The 21,095-nt window shown below is 40.3% G+C and overlaps 1 long non-coding RNA gene across 1 annotated transcript in view; it reads left to right on the top strand.

Moving 5' to 3' along the window:
• LOC127057308 (uncharacterized) overlaps window positions 1-20,137 on the top strand; it is a 32,865-nt gene extending 12,728 nt beyond the window's left edge. Inside the window, exons 2-3 of the long non-coding RNA XR_007776056.1 lie at window positions 19,517-19,661; window positions 19,760-20,137. This is a non-coding gene — a long non-coding RNA (uncharacterized LOC127057308). The remainder of the gene's footprint in view (window positions 1-19,516; window positions 19,662-19,759) is intronic.
• The last annotated feature ends 958 nt before the right edge of the window (window positions 20,138-21,095 follow it).

The following is a 21,095-nucleotide window of genomic DNA, read 5'->3' as shown; positions in this document are numbered from 1 at the left end:
ACTTAACCAGGAGGGCTAATAGTTAAAAACATTTAACTCCTCTAAAAATGACATGAACATGTTTTCAGATCTTTGATATGTGTATTGAGGATGGTAACACTGGTGATCTGAAAGTGAATGTATGAGAGAGGTTGTTAGTGCATTGGGGTGATTGAGTGTCATGATGGTAGTGGGCTAATGCCTGAAGACTGGTGCTGTGTTGGGTGTGAGTGCTGCCTTAACTTATGATTACCTTCCTTTTCAGAGCTTATGTTGTAAGGAAAAATGCATGGGAAACCTCAACTCCAAGTTAATTATGTTTTTGTATGGTGGAATTTCCTAGTGTTTAAAGTAATACATATGTAGGCTGGGGACCCAGAAGTGGAAACTTGCTGAACGGCTAGTGAGAGTATCTAGATGGGTGTGGGGGTGCTGCAGAGTTTGTCAAATTATCATCTCCCTTTAAAACGTTGCATGCTTGGTGGAAAGAGCTTTAGTGATGCTACAGGTTCCTCAGTCTGGCACTTTCATATGAAGCTGCAGGAGCCTGGGAGGCTGAAAGATTTGAGTGCTGAGCAGAGAAAAAAGTAATTTAAAACTGTCTCCACAGGGAGAGTAGAGTTTTAAACAGAGCAGATATTACTGCTTCCCTGGTCCCCTGTTTTCCCTAATGCTGCTTTCTAGCCAGTTCTGCTTCCAAGACCCTCAGCCAGTTTCCATCTCATGCTTTAAGTCCTAGGCAGATGCTTTCTCCTCCCCATTTACTGACTTGCCCAGTGTTCCCCGGTAGACTCTAAATGCTTAACTTTTATATATATATAGGCTAAGATATTCAAAACCACTTAGGGGATTTAGATGTACAACTCATTTTAATTTCAGTGGGAATTGTACATCCTAAAATCTCTAGCTGGTTTTGAAAATTTCAGCCATAAGTACTGCTTGCAAAGATTAGACATATAAAATCATAATAGAAAATACATAACTGTATAAAATGTACATATCAAAAACACATGTGCTTATAATTTACAAGTAGAAAACTTTACACGGTAGTAGAGAGGGTCCAGTAACAGGGATGTGGAAGCAGCAGTAGGGGAGCATTGGACTTGAGGGTCACTGGTTAGAATGTAATGGGTAGAGACAATTTGGTCATGGAGGTCACGGATTCCTTGACTTTAGCAGATCTCTGTGACTGCTTTGGCTTTAGCCCCAAGTGCCGGGGCTGTCAGCTGCAGGCGGGTGGGTGGGGAAGGAACTGGGGCCGGGGCAGTCAGCTGTGGGCAGTGGGGTCAGCTGTGGGTGTCAAGGCTCGGGCTTGGACTGTCAGCCCTGGGTGGTGGGTTTCAGGCTGTCAGTTCCGAGCAGTGGGACTCAGGGTTGGGCTTTCAGCCCTGGGCATTGAGGTTTGGGCTCAGACTGTCAACTCTAGGCAGCGGGGCTCGGGCTCTGGCATAAGCCACCTGTGGTCGGGCTTGAGTGTCAGCCCTGCCGTGACTCTACCCTGATTTTGGACATTTTTACCTTGACAGTTCCGTGAATTTTGCTTAATTTTACCATGACAAAATTGTATCCAGAGTAATGGGCAAGGGGCCTTTCCCAGGGGCTGTCTGGAGAGAAGATTCTGTTTTGCTCACATTAGGAGATGCATTTTGTGCACCTAGAAAGTCTGGAGGAGAACAACTCCCCTTGTGCAGACTTTGACATTCAGGGGGCATGTTCTGAGAGAGGATCCTTTTTTATAGCTCAGCCACTAAAGCACTGCATGCATAATTGGCTGGGATGTAAGGACAGTCGTTTTGATGAAAATGCTTTTTCTGTTGGCCTTTCTATGAGTGATTCATTGTGCAAAAACACATTGTAGAAACCATTTTTCATTGGAAGTAATTGATGAAAAATTAATTATATGCCTTGCAATTAATCATAAATTACATTTTATGACAAATTAATTTGATGAAGAAATATGGTTAACATCTCTGCTTAAATAGAAATTGTTATTCCTAACAAAATGAAATAAATAAAATTAAAATAAATGCACATTAATAAGCTTTTAAAAATAGCCAATTTCTTTGCCCTCGGGAAAGGCTATTCCTCACTGTAGCATAACTGCATCTTATGGACAAAAGTCTCATATGACCTCTATAAAGCCAATGAGCATCATACCCTCTTCAAGAATAGATACATGAATTAGTGGTCAAATTATTGATTCTATGGTAAATTCTTATTGGGAAATATTTATTTCATGCATCATGATTGTACATAACACTGAAAATATCAAAGCACACACAGTTCTGGGTATTCCAGGCTCTTAAAAGGACTTCACAACATACTGCAGGACTGACATATTTTGAAGTGTTTTTCTACCACACTCAAGTTTCTCAGTCAGTGGTACCAACATTGTATATGTGATATAATGCCATAGAGTTGTCTGTTGAATTGATGATCACCCCTGCATGATGAAACTCTATCTTGTAGGACTTGGTTACAAAACTGTAATGTCTAACATGTTTGAAATATGGTTTAGTCTTGCAGCACAGATGGGTTCAAACCATGTTTTAATCATATTCCTGAATTATACTACAGCCTTGCCCAGAGTGTTACCTGGTTCAGGAACACGTTAAAGCAGGATAACTACAAGACTGAATGATTTTATAACAATGTCAAGCTCTACCTTGTAACCAGTTCTTGCAACACAGCACATTTTTCAAAATGTAGAGAGGGCCTAAAGTTTTTTCCATCTTGATGCTGAGGCAAACGGAAAGACAGGTGCTTAGGAAAAAAAACAAACCACTCTGCCAGTGCTGTCCACATAATCTTTTTCTTTTGCAACTGCTTAGCTTGACTAAACTCATGTTGGTGCATCAGATCAGTATCAAAATGTGGGACAGACATTGGAGATGGTTGTGCCATTGAGAAATTATTCTTGAATGACATGTTTGACCGTGAAGAGTAAACACTACTCATTGGAAGCTGGTAGTCAGCTCAGTGATTTACCAATGGGGTGGCTGTTTTTTTCCCTTTGGACATCATTGTTGGAGATGTATCTTTAAACCAGCTATTTCTAGTTAGTAACAGGTATATATGCTGCTTGACTGAAGGCTTGGGAACCAAATTTGAAATCCAGAGGAGATGTATTACCGCTGGCAGAAAGGCATAGTTCTTAAGCAGTTTACAGGTTCCTAACTAAATACCGTGTAATACTTGACAGGGAAGAATACATGTTGGCAGCATTTCTTAAGACATGCTTCAAGGACAAAATTAAAATACTTCCATAGGGTGTAGACATCAATCACCAGAAGGATGTTCTTGTACACCAAGTACCATAGAGTATAGCTTTCCAATGACCTTAACACACTGGCCAACACAGAAGCTGCTATAGTAATTACAGATTACATTAAGTATCAATCAAAAGCCATCATCCAACTAGAAGACAAACCTTTTATGCATTATTAAAATAAGATCCTTCCCAGAAGAGTCAGGCTAATAAAATTGAATTTAATAATGCAGTGAGCGAAACTCAAGTTTAAAAAAAATCAGTTTCTCTTTTGTTGATAATATCCTACGAAATCCTATGTTTTATATAATGTATAAAATAAATAAATCTTTGAATAATCCCTCACATGGAATCACAGTTTAGTCACATTCAGAGGCTCCCTTTATTTTTATTGTAATTATATTTTATTGGGAAATAATTGCTATTATATATCAGGTATGCATCATACTTATTGCTACAGATTAAAGACTTGAGGTGAGCTCTACATAATATTCCAGCTAGTTATGATATGGAGCATTTTTCTAACAATAGCATGCAATGTTCTACAAATACAAGCAATGTTCCAGACTTGCTAAAAATTAGGCCCTTTGAAGGAATCTCAAAATCACTAATCATTTATTAAAATCTTGGTCAGTGCATAATAGTATGTTCATATATTACTGATGTTGCAATTGTTAGTGGACTGTAGTATAGGAAAGGGGCCTCTTTCATAAGAGTTCATAATATTCAATATATGATTTCCTATCAATCTAATCTTTAAAACAATCTACTTATATAGCATTCACATAAGTTATAGATATTTTGGAGAAGACAATTGTAGGATATTTTCTGCATTTAGTTTTCTGTCTTTACTGTCCTAAAAGGTTTGAGATTGGGCTATGGGGCCTTCCTGAATGTATCGCTCAGTTAACTCAACACAGATTATTTAGAGCATAGTTTAAAGCAGAATATTGTATTGATTCACTGAGTAAGTAGTATAACAATACTTTTTTATAAGCAAGGACAGATGACAGATCAGTTTCACAAAGTTGTCTTAGGAATAGATAAGCAAGTTTGCACAATCTTGCTCTTAATTATTAGCATACTGAACAGATAGGAAAGTCACATGCAGTGCCCATGTTGAGGGCATGCATAAATGAGGATATACATGGCTGTCTTTGATTTCAAAATGGCAGGAAAGGTTATAATTTATTTATTAGAACACAAATATTTAAGCCGATATCTGTTGCCCCAGTCCAGCTCCTATTGAAGTGAATGGAAAGTTCTCTAACACCAATGGGAGTTCCAGATTTGTCATTTTATAAATTTAGGTGCATAAAATGTGTACAGTGCTGGTGAACAAGCGTGATTCTAGTTCTGTTATGGGTCAACAAGGAAAAAGGTGCTTCTCTATAAGACACCATAGCCTCGGCTCTTTTGTTCAAACACTTTGAGAGAAGATAAGCTGCTGGATATCCTCCATACCTTGGCACTGGCCAGAATGGCACTGCCAGTTAACAACACGATCCTGGAGCCTGCCAGAACAAGTATGGCACACTCCTCCCACATACACAGCTACCCTCAAAAGGGCCCAAAATGTTACGATATCCCACCCAGGGGTTCCTGGTTTTACACTCTCTTTCAAGTTCCTTGGTTGTCCAGGTAGCAACTGAAGAAGCCAAATACCAGCACCCTTGGTCGACACCAGCCTATAAAGAGGGCTAATACTTGGACCTTTTGGGACGCAAGGTATTTTCCTGATCTAGCTTTCAATACAGAAACACAAACTACCGGTTTTATTAGCCAAATACGATTTCCTGAATTACAGTAAGTTTGAGGACTTTACCAGTAGCCTGCCTCAACAAGATCAGGCTTGTTTTCAGGCACTTAAAGTTGATAGCAAGGATAGCCCTCTAATTGATCATGGATGCAGCAGCTACCTCTTCCAGGGCCATGGCGATAACCATAGTTATACATAGGGAGTCTTGGCTCCATTCTGGTTTCCTGAGGGAGGTGCAGAATACCATTGAAGATTAATTTTTTATTAATCTAATCTTTTAAACCAAAAGACAGATGAATTGCATACCCTCATGGACTCTAGAGCCACCCTTGGTTTACTGGGCATCTACACTACTGCTGTTGAGAGCAAATTCCAACACCTGCTATTCACCCAACACTACAGGTTGCCCCATTTCTACTGTCAGAGACCATCTGAACCCCTGAGGAAATGCCAAAAGACTCACAGACCTTGCCTTCTGGGGTTGCTTTCGCAGGCTTTGATGTAGCAGACGCAACCTCCACCTAAGGGGTATTTCTGAGGCAAACCTGAGAGCCACCAACCACTATGCCTACCACCTCATGACCACCCTATCCCTTTTTGGGGTCATTTAGCACTCTTTCCCCACCCTTGGAGTGCGATAACAATAGACAAATGGATGTTGAACATTATCCACCATGGCTTACAATTGAGTTTGCCATGCTACCTCCTCCAAAACCCCTCTTCCTGTCCTTCAGGGACCACTCTTATGACAGCATCCTCACCCAAGAAACAAGCTCCTTATTATGAGGATCAGTAGAATGTGTTCCCCCAGAATACCAAGGAATAGGGTTTTACTCAACTTACTTCCTGATACCCAGGAAGAAAGGCAGATGGAGACAAATCCTCGATCTTTGACATGTCAGTCCTTCCCTCCTTTCAGGGCAAGATGATCATCACCAATGTATCCCTGGTGGGCCCACATGGATGATCATATGATATGTGGTTTCCCTGAGAATCCAGGATACCCATAAATATCCTGGAATTCTAAGCCATAAGGAAGGCATGCCTATCCTTTCTTCTGTACATTCATTCCCATCACGTTCTTATCATGTCAGACAACACCACCACTGTTTTCTGTATCAACAAACAGGGGAACGAGATTAACTGCTCTATGCACAGAAGCAGCCAATCTCTGGAATTGGTGCATCAATCATCACATCTTCTTGTCCGCAGCCTGTCTTCCAGGGACACATAATGTACTCGTGGACTCAGCAGACATTTTGCGATTGACCATGAGTGGGAACTTCACAATTCAGTTACATGACATCTTCACCCGATGGGGGACCCAACCAGTTATCTATTTGCTTCACAAACAAACAGCAAATGAATCACATACTGCTCCAGGGGAGGCCTCACCCACCACACTCAGGGCAATGCTCTCCTACTCTCCTGGTCAAACTCACTCATTTACGCCTTCCCTCCTCTGCTGCTCCTGCAGGTACTGTATGAGATCTGACGAGGCAAAGCGACAGTCATTCTGATCACCTGCTGCTGGCCCAGGCAATTCTGGGTTCCTAGTCTTCTCCACATGTCAGACTGCCCACTGATTTACCTCCATGATTTCCCAGACCTGCTGACCCAGTATGATGGCGAGATCAAGCATCCCAACCCACATGCGTTCCACTTCAGAGCGTGGTATTTGGATGGACATTTGCTTTAGAATGCACATGCTCTCCAGCTGTACAAGACATCCTTTCTAGCAGTGGGAAGGACTCCACTAGGCAATGTTACCAAGCCAAATGGAAATGTTTCTCATATTGGGTCCAACAAAAAGGAGTTTTACTTGAGTCAGCGGGAATCCCCTTCATCCTGGATTATGTTCGGTCCTTGAAATCATCAGCTCTTGCCCTCAACTCATCTGGTGGTGATTAGTGCATTCCACTCTCCAGTGGAAGATTGGTTCCTATTTACACACCCATTAACCGCTAGCTTTTGGAACGTCCACCAAAACCTTCTCACCTGTCAAAACAATCATGCCCCAATGGAACCTGAATCTAGTTCTTTCCATGCTAATGAAAGCACCCTTTGAGCTGTAGCATTGTATTCCATGTTCCTCCTTTCCATGAAAGTTGTCTTCGTTGTTATCAGTTCCATCAGTTGGGTTGGCAAGCTTGGCGCTCTGATGGCAGATCCACCTTTCACATTTTTTTTAGAAGGTCAGAATCTTCCTGCATCTACACCTCAATTTTTTTTATCAAAGGTCGTCTTCCAGTTTCACATCAGTCAATGCAGTGACATACATACTTCCCAAAGCCTCATGCATCCTCTGAGGAACATTGACTCAATTCCCTAGATGTCCAGCAAGCCCTCACCTTCTTCTTGTAGAAAAATAAAACCTATCAGGAAGTCCCCTAGATGGTTTGTTTTGGTAGCAGAAAGACTCAGAGGACAAGCTATCTCGACCCAAAGAATTGCCAAGTGGATTTTGGGTTGCATTAAACTCTGCTACCAACTATCAGGCTTACCCCTTACCCCCACACACACAGAGGGGAGAGCTCAAGCCTTGACCACACGATGTGCCACTTATGGACATATGTAGGGCAGACACATGGAGTTCTGTGGACACCCTTGCAGTGCACTATGCTGAGTGCAGGATTCAGCAGTGGATGCCTCCTTCAGTATGGCAGTTCTCTGCATGACCATTCCATCCTCATCCTCACACCCTCCTCCTCCGACACTTTGATTCTGTTTCTGCTTCTGTTGTGCTTTTTGACTTGGGTAAATTACTTAGCCTCCATGTGCCTTAGTTTCTGTCTGTGGGATGAGATAATAGTACTCACATTTGTGAAATGTTTGGAGAGCATGAGATGAAATGTGTTATGTAATCCAATAATAGTAGCAAATGTTAATTTAATGACACATGACCGACTAGGGGATTGCAGTCTGTTTTGATGAACTGTTGTGTTATAGTCACTTTTCTTTTTCTTTCCTCAGATCTTGGAACCTGCAATGTGTCATTTAAATAATTTTGTCCTCAGCATTCACAGATGAGTGTAGATTCATGCCTGCAAATGTTTAACAAATGCCTAGACTCTATTACCGGGATATACCCTTAGCTACATTCTTGGGATCATGATTCTCAAAAAAATTGGAGCTTAAAGCCAAGTCAGTGGTCTGGTTTTCAAATATCTGAGCATTTAGCAGTTCAGTTTGATTTTAATAGAAGCTGTTGGGTGCTCAGCACTCTTTAAAAATTAGGTTACTTATTTAGGAACCTAACTTTAGGCTCATATTATTAAAAATCTTGACCTGAGTCTTTTCTTCTCTCTCCCTCTCTCTCTCTCTGAAAGGGTGCCCAACGCAGAAAGCTGAGCTACCCTATGCCAAATTCAGCCCATATGCAACTCTGGTGCAATCAGTGGAGTTGTGCTTGCTTACACCAGAGGTGAATTTGGCCCTCTCTCTTTGTTGTGTGAGCAGAAATTCTATTTTAATACATTACAGGCTCCCAAGAAAACCTTTTAATTGACATTTTCCACATATTTTGTTCTCTGTTTGTTCTGTCTTTTGGTCGAGTCGCATTTCCCCACTCTCTGCCATACACTAGAATTCTGGAAAATCTTGCTCTCATGCATAGTGGAGGAGGAAAAGTTACAAAGGAGGAATTTATTGGCTTCAGTCTCTACTTCTGGTCTCTATCTTGCTCTACAAGCTCATACAGTATTGTGTGGTAAAGCCAAGAATAGAATTTTCTCCTGATGCCAAGCCTATGGCCTTAACCCCTTCCTCCCATGAGAAACCTAGCCTTCTTACTCTATTCAATTTCCTAGATGTCGCCAAAAATAAAAAAAAAATCTTGTGTTATTTTGGCCTATAAATTGATCCCAGTGGGGAAGGAACAATGGTGGGTAGGAAGCAGTGAATGAAGAACAATATAAATATTGATATGAAAATAAGCACGTACAAAGCACTACGTCTTCTCAAACTGCCGTGCATGTAGAACTGTTTAAACCTGATACTAGATATTTCAGCTTACTCAAGTTGATCCTGAGTGAACTGTCCATTTTAAAATCACTAAAAAAAAAAAAATCTAAGGGCCCAATTCTGTACCCACTGAAGTCAGTGAGTGTTTCTGTTCTCTCCAGTGATTTCAGGAACAGACTTTAAATCAGTAAAACAATTTAGTGTGGCCACAATGATTTACAACTCAGAAATCAGATGTCATGTCCTGGCCTCTCTTCCCACCATTGCTTTTTCTGAGCTTCAAACAGACAACTATATTTTCCAGACTCTGGCTGTTCGGTCCAAGCCACCCCAGAGAGATGAGCCCGTCCTCTAAAACATTCTGTTTGGTGAGACCAGCCAGTGGAGATCTTCTCTTCTGCCCTTATTACAAGGATCCTGTTTTCATCTCTCCTGGTAACACCTGCTGTTTTAGTGATCATATTTTGTGAGTAGTGTCTGTCTCGGGAAACAAAAGGCATTCAAAGGATGATGAAGGTACAGTGGATTGGCTCGTGTGTGTTCAAGTGCAAATCACTGCTCAGTCGTGGTCCGAGTCTAGTAATGAGAAGAGTATATCTGAAGCCTAGTATGAAGATAACACCAGCCAAGTTCCCAATGCTCCCCACTTTTCCTGCACTCAGTATTGCAGCAGAAAATTAAAGAGCAACTATGGTCTTTAATAGTGTTTCCTGAATCGGCGCCCACATCTTCAAAAACAGACACTGCCTCAAAGTGTGAAAAGCAAACCCACTGCAGAAGATCTAGCTGCACAGATTTAAAAGGAGCAGAGGATCGGGCTGATATGGGGACTCATTTTGCCTTTTGCTGTGCTTTTCAGCAAATCTTTCATCAGATTCACAGCTGCAGCTGGCCTATATTAGCAGGCTCCTTTTTAGGATTTCTTCTCCAGAAAAGCACATTCACAGCTTCAAGAAACTGCAGAGGAGGGGGAAATGGATGATCTCCTAAAAGTTGAAGGATGCCAAGTTGCCCTCACCCGAAGGAATTTGGATAAGTAGCAGACTCTCATGTCTGTTACCACACATTGGGCAAAAATCTGACTTCTCAGTTTTAGCCAGTTCCATAATATGAACAAGCAGCAGCTGCTAAACTTCACATAAGAAGGTTCAGTACCTTGTTAAAAGGAAATCCCTGCTTTCTTTGCTCTCACAGACAACGAGCAGCATGGTTATACATGATGGGCCCAGACTTGTCGTTTTAATGCAAGCAAAACTTCCACTGAAGACAACAGAGGATTTTGCCTATCTAATTGAAATTTTGCCTGTGAGAGCACTGCATGGTCAGGCCTTGTATGTGTTATTGTTAAGTATGAAAATGCAGCCCCACAGGAAGATAGAACACACAAGATCCTTTATTAACCAATATAGTGTGAAATGATCATTGTTGACCTTAATTATATTTTGTTCCAGGCATATGTATATATTATTTAGCATGATTTTTAATTACAGTGCAACATAGGAACCCCAATCATGGATCAGGCCCCATTGTATTAGGCACTGTACAAATGTAAAAACATAGTCCTTGCCCCAGGCAGCTTACAATTTAAGTAACAGAACACAATAGGAGGTCAAAACAGATAAACAGGATTGGAATATGAGGGAAGAAAATGAACTGAGTTGAACAGAAAGGCACAATTTGTAGATCATCAGTTGCATAATTCTGGTTATTTCCACCGTCTGTCATTGCTTTACTGGCAGATATCAACTTGGCACCAAAAGTGCATGCACATCTGCAACTCTACAAGAAATTCTCAAAGGAGAATACAGGAAGTGATTATTGGGAAGATGCCCCAGATATCTATATTATCTTTTAGGAGATTATACAGTTAATAAACATCTTTGGCAGACAAGATTTAGCTCCAGTGTCTTCTCACACATCAGTGATATATATAATGAAATTGTCATAATAGTAGGGAGGCCTTAAGTTTTCTCTCTGGATCGTTCTTTAGCTCCAGGAATTATTTGTGTATCAGCATTTACAGTAAAACCCACCTAAAAGCCATTTGTGCTTTGAAGATCTCCCCACCTTGCTTTAAGCACATAAATTTGAAATTTTGGATTGTATCATTGTAATCCATCTGTGGCAGTGATGTCCTAGACTCATACTGATATACCTCATTACTCCATCATGTAGTTTTTGTGCGTGTGGTTTTGCTTTTGATGAAAGAGCTCTCAGTGATAAAGGTTGCAGTGAAATAGGCTTTTCTGAAGAATTAAAACTGAAAGATTAAACCTGAGCTATCTCTGGAAGTGCAAGAGAGAAAAACAACGATCTTTGTTCTCCAGCCCATCCACTGGAATCTTAGGGCCGGTTTGGTTATCCTTTATCCTTCTGAAATGCTGATTCAGGAAGTCACTGATACTGATGATAGCTTGATCCAGGTGCTTTCCATTGATGGAGATCTGCACTTGCTCAAAACTGAAATAAAAATGGAACATTGCTGTGGTAACACTGTCTAAGGAACTTATTGAGTTTCTAAATTGGCTCCAAACTGCAGAGTCAGCAAAATGTCTGAAAGAGAAGAATGTTTGTTTGATCCACTGACAATGGACAACACTGAAAACTGATCAGTCTAAGGGAAGCCACACATGTACTTGGATCATCAGCCAGGAATACATAAGGTATATTTAAAAATAACTATTTAACATTCTGATTATTTACATTTTTTTAATGAAAATAATGTTGCCATCTGCTGTTCTCCCTGCAACCTAGCATTTGTTATGTCATTTACTCACTTTCTGCTTTTGATGCAGCCATAACTTTTTATAACTCTTAATAACAGATTTATTCAAAGCTTAATCAAATCTTAAAGCTTTTTTAATCTGTCTGGATTTTGAAATAGAAGATCTGATTCTAATCTCACACTGGTGTGAATAAACTGACATCTACTGTCCATTTCTTTAGAGAGACCAGTTTCAAGGAGCCTGTCCCCAGAGCTGTATTCCGCTATAAGTTTGGTTCCGCTGTCTTTACGCAAAGGGACCAGACTGTGATACCCTTACTCACATCAAATGGTACATTCACTGGGTCACATCAAAATCAAAGTAAACAAACAAAAATCCTACCAAACCAAAATGCTATTCTGTCCACACAGTTCTCCACCTGGGAAGAGGATGAGAAAGAGAACCAATCACACATGACAGCTGTTAGTCATGATGCTTAATGCATTACTGGAAGTCATTCATGCTGTGGTGATGAGTGCAATATGAGAAGCTATAAAGAATAGAATAGATGTTAGTGGGGTTCCTGGTGGAGAAGACACCACTCAGTATAAGGGTATCATAATACGACCCTTGAATTGTACCATACTTCATGAGGAGTCCCACTGAAAACAGTGGGCCTTGTGGAATAGGTTGGTGGTCAGTGTGATTAAGGGTGGCAGAATTTAGTCTTATCTTTTGGGATTCCACAATTCCAGGATTGTGCTTGTTTCTTCTTGATCACCTACGTCTGATGATGTAGATCTGGTTCAACACTGATGGCAGTATTTGGCTCTACTGCTGAATATAACTAGCAGAATATCAGGTCAAAGAAAGTGATTCTCATACTGGTGAATGACACACTTAACTTCCATTAGCATTAATGGAGAGTTACCCATGTATATTTTCCATGCATCAGTGGAAGAACAGACTTCAGAATGTGTCTCCATATTAGCCTCAATAGATCTGAAAGTAGAAATAGTGACAATACTCTAAAGAAGATACAATTAATTATTCCCTTTTATTTTATTTTAAAAAATAATCATTTTGCTAAATCAACCATGGGTTCAATTGCTGTGTAAAGATTATTTAATGTCTGTGTGTTTTAACAGTAATGAATGTTATATGAGTTTGTGGTGTAACTTTTCAAGCAGAAAATAAAAGATGATGGAAAATGTCTGAAATATTGGTATAGAAATGAGTCCTAAACAAAGCTCTTTTGTTTAAAGCCTACAAAGTGATAAAAAATTTCCCATGTACTGTAGGGCCTAATCCTGCCCTAGAATGCATGCCTGGAGGTGTGAGCTTTTCTGAATAATTTATGCAAGTGAATACCTTAAATTTGCCTCTAACATATACTCTAGCTTGTTTTATTCATTTAATTTTAGTAGATTTATTACTTTATTATGTTGTGCCTAATCTTGCAATTCTTACTCAGGAAAAACTTCCACCAAAATAGTTGGAAATTTTGATTCAGCAAGGATTGGACCATTTGTAATGTTATCACAAAAATGCTGTAACTGGCCACCATTTTCTACTCTCTGTGCTCATAGGCTTTTGTGTTTTATGTAGCATTGTTCTCATGTTAGGTACTGCTGGCACTGATGAAAAAGTTTAATTAAAAATACTATAAAGAGTCCAATTTAAAGATCAAAGATTACATTTTATTAAAAATCCAGTACTTTGATACCATGGTAGTAAGTGCATTAGAAATACCATAGATGGATTATATAGTAAATTATTCTTACTTCTCTTGTTTCTCTCTTCTTTTGTACTTTAGAGATCATAACGCATGAAGTTTTAAAGGAGAATAAATAGTAATTTTTAAAAATTAAAAACAAGTGGTTTTCCAGTTCAAACTGAATTGATCAAAAATGATGGAAATGATGAAGTGAGACCTCAAGAATAAATATGAACAAAAACATAATAAAAATTGACTGGGAACATAATCCTGAATGCTAACATAAATCCATTTCCATTGTAACAAATGTGGTCTAATTTAATCTCCAGAATGTATTACTGCCAGAAAGAATAGAATTGACAAGCTCTAATGCACGGGTTACTCTTAAAATTCCACTTTAACTATTGACCTGCTGAGGGTGTCCACTACTGAAAAGACTATCTTAATTATCAATGTCATCCATCTCAATAAAGTCTGTGTATGTGTATTATTTACAGATTCTTCCTGAAACTACTAAATGACTCTCATACAGGCAAGGGATCAAGAGTTCAAATTATGCTATGTTATCATCAGACTATAACAGTGGATCTTGGGTCATGAATTTGACCTCTTATGAATTAAGTGTGAGCTGGTACTAAAAGAAAGGAAAAGCTATACTAGTATGGTTATGCTGCCTACCTAATGGCCAGATCCTGCAAGGTGCTGATTGCCTCCTGAGTGGTGCTGAGTGCTCTCAATTTCCACTGAAGTCAATGAAAGTTAGTGATGCTCAGTGCTATGTTTTTACGTACACAAAGAGCAAACACAGTATTTTCAACGGAATGACTTTTGAGTATATCAAAACCAAGAAAGGACAAAAGTAAAGTCTTCTGGAGAGCAAAATGTGTGTGTGTCTTTGTTACAAGCTAGAAACCGCTCTAACAGCTTAACTGGCCAATAAACTTAAGTTCCTGCTAACCTAGTTTCCAATGCATTTTAACCATCAACCAGTGTGAATAGGGGTAAGGAATGTTAGTACTGGTTTTTAAAATGTTTTCTGACCTAGCCTAGGTAGAAATGTAGTTTTTAAATGGTTTCTAATTCTATTAAATTATTGTAAAGTGTTGTCATGTTCTCTTAAGTCATTGCTGTGTTGCATCCTAGAGGTGGCTGCATTTCAGTGGTGGGTGGTGTAATCTCAGTGTATAGTATTTCGGGGTGAAATCTGAGCAAAACTTCCATTGACTTCAGTGGGGCCAGAATTTCACCCCAGATTATTTTGTAAGTAAAGCACTTTGTGATCCTCCAGGATGAAACATGAATTATAAACATAGATAATATTTATTAACAATTATTTTACTATAACTTATGAGCCCTACTCTTTATTACCCAAAAGTTGCTTTGGGAATACTGTAGGAATTGAAGAATCATAGGAAGATTACAGGAAAACAATCTGTTGAGTCATATAGTCAATCGTCTGGCACTTCTTTTAAGCATAGGAGTAAACTGCAAAGGAGAAACAAACCACAGAAGTACAGCGATGCCTTGCTTCATTTCAAAATCTACATTTGCGGTTATATTTTAAATACTAATAATTTAGATCTATAATTGTTGGGTTTAATCTAGTAAGGAACCATTATTATTTTTCATGGGGGAAAAACAGTTTAAGAATCTTTTGTTGTCAGTGTAGACAGACATTTTGTACAATTTTGCCGGTGGCCAGAAAGCTATCAGTGCACAATCCACAATAAGACTTGGATTAGTGGATAACACAGACACCATAAGACACAGAATCTTTTCCATAAAATGTTAAGTCTTGTGAACCTGTTTCCTGTGCCCATTCAAGTGGGTGCTAAAGACATTATATTCTGATCAGAGGGGTAGCGGTGTTTGTCTGGATCTGTAAAAAGTGACAAAGAGTCCTGTGGCACCTTATAGACTAATAGAAGTATTGGAGCATAAGTTTTCGTGAGTAAATACCCACTTCATCAGATGCTGCGTCTGATTAACTGGGTATTCACCCACGAAAGCTCATGCTTCAATACTTCTGTTAGTCTATAAGGTGCCACAGTACTCTTTGTCGCTTTTTATATTCTGTAGGGTATTCAGTGGGGAAGACCTGTATCCATTTCTGGAAAATACTGTTGCAGGATCCTACACAGTTATGCCCTATAGCTTGCATGTGGGCAGGATAGATGCCCAATTGCCTGCATACAATTTCATCAGGAAAGGTATATGATTTATTGCCCTGTAAAGGGTTTTGACATGAAGCCTGTGAAAATCACTGTATAAATGCCAATACAATGCAATGCAATATAAAACATCACAAAAATACTTTATTCATTAATTCTGACACTGTGCTTTTTGTACTGGAATGAAATATAAATGTATTCCTTACATTTTAAAGAAAAAAATAGGTTTTTTGGTTTTACAAATGTGCTAGAGTTGGCCTTACTTAGTGGCTCCTTAGCAAGAAAAGCAGAAATCTGTTTGTCTTGTAATGATACTACAGATAAATGCAAATAAACCACTGACTTAGAGGAACTGGGAACATTCTTGATGATAAGAGACCCCAATTCTGCTCCCATTAAAGCAAGTGGAAGCTTTGCTCTTGACTTTAGAGAAAGAGGACTAGGCCCAAGGAGGACTTTATCAGTGTAAAGACTTTATAGGATAATGGAGCTTGTATTCAGTAATACTAAAATCTTACTTAAATAGCTCAATAACCAAAGAAATAGCTTCCCCAGACTTGCAAACTACTGTACAAAGTTGTTTCAAAGAGTGGTTTTAGTACAAGAAACATGCTTTAAAGCAAGTATTTTACTTACCCATTAATACCGATCAGTTTGGGTTCCTTAGTATTGCTGCTTTTTGTCTCTCTCCTCCCCTCATCCCTCCCCAGGAATACAGAACACTACTTTATAATTGCTTTCACTTCTGGCTCCAGCAATGGGGACCTTCTCCATTCTGCATTTGCCATGCTTCCCATAGGCTGAGGCATAGGCAAGAGGTCACCAGGATTGACCAGATTTATCATTTTGCACTCTACTAGACTGAAGTCTGAGCAGACCTCAGCAAGTGGTAAAACTCCTATTGGCTTCAGTGGAAGCAGGACTGAGTCCATAGTGAGTCATGTACCTATATTATTATAGTGTTAATATGTGAGGGTCCTATAATTAGGTTTTCCCCTCCCTTGCTTCTTCTGTTGAAATTATCCTTTACTGTACCTGTTATTTTGCTGTACCTTGTCCTGTTCCTTTCAGATATAGGGTCCAATCTTGCTGTTATTCAGGCAAAGCACTCATGGGTTGAAATTCTGGCCCCACTGAAGTCAATGACAAAATGCCTATTGACTTCAGAAGGTCCATGATTTCACCCATTGACTTAAATGGCTATGAAAGAGCTGTAGGATTGGGCGCACTTTGTAGAGATTCACATACTCCATTTTCTGTTTGTTTTATCTCCATGTGATAACGTTTTATTCCATTTTCACTTAGGAAGTTCACATTCTGTTGATCTTTCCACCTATATGTTGAACTGGTGTATTCCCATTTGTTTAATGTTTTGGCTATATTCCAAATATTTTTTTCTTTTGTTTGCTGTAGTTCCCCCACCCTTTCTTTTCAATTTTCCAAAATATTGTGTCTTTGTTATGCTGTCCCTTTAAGAGCAGGGCAGGCTGGGAATCCTCTCCAGGATATAAAACAATAGTCAGCGGTAGGAAATCAATCCAGTTTTTGGTAAAGGAAAGAGTTGCAGACCTTGAAACTATGAAGGTATTGGTGGTGTCTGGCTTTCCTTTAGTTACATTTGTTTCTTTCTTTTTGTTGCTAATAGAAGGGGTTTGATCTTGAGTTCTACTGCTTTTTAGGCTCTGGGATGTAGATGACTTTATTATATACTTTTTATGTTTGGTGGAGGAGCCAGGAGCACTGGGATTTCCTGCTAACCCAGAAGAGGGCATATGCCAAAGATTCCTTTCTGAGAGTGAAGTTCTAGCACGAATGTAATCAATGGCAAACCATCCTACTGACTTGAATGGAGCTAGGATTTTGTCTTTAAAATTTAGGTTGTAGGGCTAGGGGGTCTCTAATATGTCACATGTTTTGCTAGACCATACATCCATAGACTCAGCTCACACTGCAGCAGCTGCTGAAAGAGATGACACTCCAGCCTACATGGGTCAGCTAACAAGAGTGCAAATACAGCAGTAATTAGTGTTGCAAAGTCCACTTTCCAAAATTTCCCTCAAGAGCTCCACCCTCAATAAATGCTGCATTGTAATATAAAATATATAAAACAACTGTTAAGTGATGGACATTAGGAAGCATTTCTCAACATCCAGCCTGTTTTTATAGTCATCTCACCATGTCTCACTAATGCTAGCTGCTACCTGCTTCCCTATAACTGTCACTCTTCATCTTTCTCTTCCTTGTCTCACCTCCCCTCAACCCCTAGTCCATTCACAGCAGTTTCCTATCAGCTTGTCTCCCCACAAAAACTCCTCAGCATAGTCTGACCATATAATTCATTCATTCTGAATATGCAACAAGATTTATAATGTCTCTAGGCTATGACCTTGCCTTTGTAACTTTTATCCTCATTTGCCCCAGCTGTCCCTCTGTTTTACCATCCCTTATCTTGTCAGATCTATTCTTATACTGTAAACTGGGGGAGGCAGAGGCTTAGACCGTGTTCAGTGTATATCTAAATTCTGACTTATACTTATGGGAACTCAGTGAATAAATAATAATGAGCAGGTTATCCATAATTGTCCCTTAGGACATTGAAACACTTAGTACGGGCCAGTTAAAGACAAAAAACCCTACTAGATGGACTAGAATGGTAATTGATCTGGGATAACAACTCAAAGTGATCCAAAGTCTAACTGTATCCTTCAGATTACTGTGAACCCAACCAGTGTCTGATCCCAGCTTTGGTCAGAGGTTTGCCTGGGTAAAAGCTACAGAATGGGGGTTGGTGATAGACGTCTGTGTCATCTTTATCTTATTTACTGTATGTCTCCCATCACCATAACATCAGCCTTTACTATATTTATCCTGACAATTCCCTTCAGAGGTAGGGAAGTACTCTTATCCCCATTTTACATATGGGGAATAGAGGTGAGAGATTAAATGACTTGTCCAGAATCGTATAGCTGGGAACTGAAACCAGATCTCTTGCATCCCAGGTAGTGTCCTAACCACCCTCTGATCCTTCCTTCAGCCTCCAGTTTTTTGTTTTTGTTTTTGTCTCCTCCAGATAGCCTGGTAATTTTCTCCCCTGCTTGTTTTTTCCCTCCCTGTGTGTATTGTGAAATTCACAGTCCTGCTTGTAGTTGTATGCAGTAGGCATACACCCTCCATATCATTTTTTTCATATTTTATTCCCCCAGGGCAATATTTTGTATAGCCTACTGGCATCTTGTATTTTGTTCCTCAGTTGGGACCAAATACATACCTGGGTTTATTTCACAGATTTCAGCAAAGGTTATGCCAAGTATGGGTTAGCTCCTGGGCTTCTTTGAGACATCATGCAGATTTTGCTTTTCTGCAAATATCTCAATCTAACATTATATACATCAATTAAATCAGTTTAACATCTATTTTCAGTTAATTGTCTTCATTGATCACAAAAGGTGCCAGATATAACATTTGGGGACTAAATTTGTATGCAATACCATCCTCTCAAGCCAAGCCCAATGCTGCCAGGTAAGGCTTTTTCTTGGAGGAGGAAAAAAAACAAACAAACATGTCTTTTGCCATTACCTTGATGGTGTACTGCAGTACTGATGGGTAATGCCCAACTCCAGCAATAGCTAATGTTGATAGCAGAAAATTCAGACTTTACCCCTAATTAGCTCTTATCTTAAAGTGTTCCAAAACTTGTGACTATAAAAACGACTTGCTTATGTTCATATGCTTATACTGGACCTGATGCTTATACTAGACCTGCTTCAATGATCACTGAAGTCAGTGGGGGGGGGGGGTCTTCCCTTTGACCTCAATCGGAATTGGATCAGGCCCATGTGTAATGCCTGATAATCATAATGGATGAACTTCAAAAGGTTCAGAGTTTGGATGCTTATCTGCACTCTATAGATCAGGGTGGAAATCTTCTGAGAACCATTTATTATTATTTTTCAGATTTCTACCTTTGATCCCAGCTGCAGCATGGTCAGCTCTTCTGGTGCTTCACTCCCACTGGGACCCAGAAGGGCAAGAGAGAAGGACTGCAAAAATTACGAGCCTGAAGATCTTTCCGAATCTTAACAGAAAGGTGAAGTTTGAGGTAGGTTATAGAAATGGATTAGTATTTGGGGCAGCAGTTTGGGTGGAGATGTATTGGAAGTACTTATTTTACTCTGGGGGCTGATCTATTCTTAATAGAGAGACACGCATTCCCGGGGAGAGCAGGAACAGATCTAGAGGGATACAATGGAGGTGAGTGAGATCTGAAAATGGGAAAGTGCGTTCAAAGACTATTTACAGAAGCCGTTAGGAATCATGCTGCGTCTAGCCGTGTAAAGAGCAGGCGGTGCCTGGAACCTCCACTGGGTATATAGTCGCATACACTTTACCTTCACGCATGTAGATCTACGCACGAGGTTTAAGCTACACCATCAGCCCTGCTCCTGCTGCTTTCCTCCAGCTCCAGCTTTCCGCGGGGACCCCAGAAGGAGAGAAAGGGGGCTCCTCCGGAAAGGTAGCAGCAGGAGCGGAGAGGAAATGAGCAGGAGCGTGCTGCTGAGCCGCAGGTTGGGTTGTTTGCATTGCACTGCAGGCGCAGCTGAAGGTGCCTGTGCTAATGTTTGAGCTGCCAGCGTGGCTCGCTCCCTTCTTGCATAGTGCAGGCGTGGGGCACATTCCACCGCTTCCATTCCTCTCTCTCACTATGCGTTAAATGACCTTAGCTAGGAGTCTGCTAGTAGGGGGCACGAGGGCTGAGAAGGTAATCACTCTCCAGTGCCTGTGCTTCTAATAGTGCTAGCTCTCTGCAGTTCCTCCTTGCAACCGGACGGGGGCAGCGCAGACCGATCTGTCTTTGCCCTCCTGTAGCTTGTGAAGCTGAAATTCGCCTGTTTGTGGGAGGTGGGGGAGAAAGGGGCGGTGTTAGCAGAGCTGCATCTGGTGTGAACCTGAGCAGCGCTGGCAGCACACCACGTTCCCACACCCCAGGAGGATCGTTTGACTACCTGGGAGGCAAAACCCCAGCATCTTAAAACAACCTCTATATGTGTCCATCTAGCAGTGCTGCATCTCCCGCACAAGCCAGCCATTTACATGCTCCGTGATTGCGCTCAGCAATCATTAGCCTCGAACTTCTCTCCGAGGACTAGCAGACTAATAGTAATTCAGTTGTGTGAAGGCCTCCCACATTTTGTTACTCTCATTTAAAGTCATTTAAAGAGCGAGGCGAGCAATCAACATCAAGTGAAAAAATCCCCTTCCGGGTTAGCACAGAGCAAGGGGGGACGAACACAATGTTAAACAAACAAATAAACAATGTAGAGTTTGCTGAGGAATCCGGTAAGTTATAGGAAGGAAAATTAAATGTCCGGTGCTTTACAAGACGGCATGTTTTACAAGGGTGAAGGAAACTGTGCAGAAATGCATCTGCTTTTATTGTTGCTTTTCATTGCCTCTGTTGTGGTGGATGCTTTATGCCATGGAGAGCAAGTTTAATGAGCAGGATCGCTGATTTCATTTAACGTGTATGTGTGTG

This window comes from Gopherus flavomarginatus, chromosome 8 (assembly GCF_025201925.1).
Source record: "Gopherus flavomarginatus isolate rGopFla2 chromosome 8, rGopFla2.mat.asm, whole genome shotgun sequence".
In the NCBI taxonomy this organism is placed as follows: Eukaryota; Metazoa; Chordata; order Testudines; family Testudinidae; genus Gopherus; species Gopherus flavomarginatus.
This window is presented reverse-complemented; position numbering and strand designations above follow the sequence as displayed.